Consider the following 708-nt stretch of genomic DNA (forward strand, 5'->3'; position numbering starts at 1 on the left):
ACAACCAAATAAATGTGAAGTGGAGACTCCAAACCCACCCATAAAATAATTGGGCCATCCTTCTCAGAAGGGCCATACAGAACAGATGATAAAGTCAGGGTGCAATATGGCACTGATGAACCACATAACTATCTTCTGGTTCATAAATATTTCCTCCCCTTACCATTATGGTTTTTACTTGTTTTGCCTCATTAATCAAATTAGATTTGTGCATGTTCATTTGTATATTTAAGATTATATGGTACATGAAAATCAAGATAGGTAACCCTTCAGAAGTAGTTACAGGAGGTACTATTTCTGAAGGTATGGTAAGTGGGGGCAGGGGGGAATGAGGAGCAGATATCAATGATGATTGTATAACCTTACTCGCTGGGATTGAACAACAGAATTGAATGTGAGGGGATATATTGGATTGTTTAAGACGTTAGTAAAATATTATATAAAAATAAATAAATAAATATAAGTACCCACCCCCCTATCCCCCCAAAAAGAAAAGGTACTTCCAAAGTGAAAAAAACTAACACCATCAAATTGATTTCCATTCATGGCTACCATATAGAAAATTGACCAACTGCCTCATGGGATGTCTGAAGTTATAATCTTTTTTTAAATTTTTATCAATTTATTGGGGCTCATACAATTCATCACAATACATAGATCAATTGTGTAAAGCACATCTATACATTTGTTGCCCTCATTATTCCCAAA

The sequence above is a fragment of the Echinops telfairi genome, unplaced genomic scaffold, assembly GCF_000313985.2.
Source record: "Echinops telfairi isolate 266 unplaced genomic scaffold, ASM31398v2 ScPeMD7_2;HRSCAF=8, whole genome shotgun sequence".
NCBI classification, from domain to species: Eukaryota; Metazoa; Chordata; class Mammalia; order Afrosoricida; family Tenrecidae; genus Echinops; species Echinops telfairi.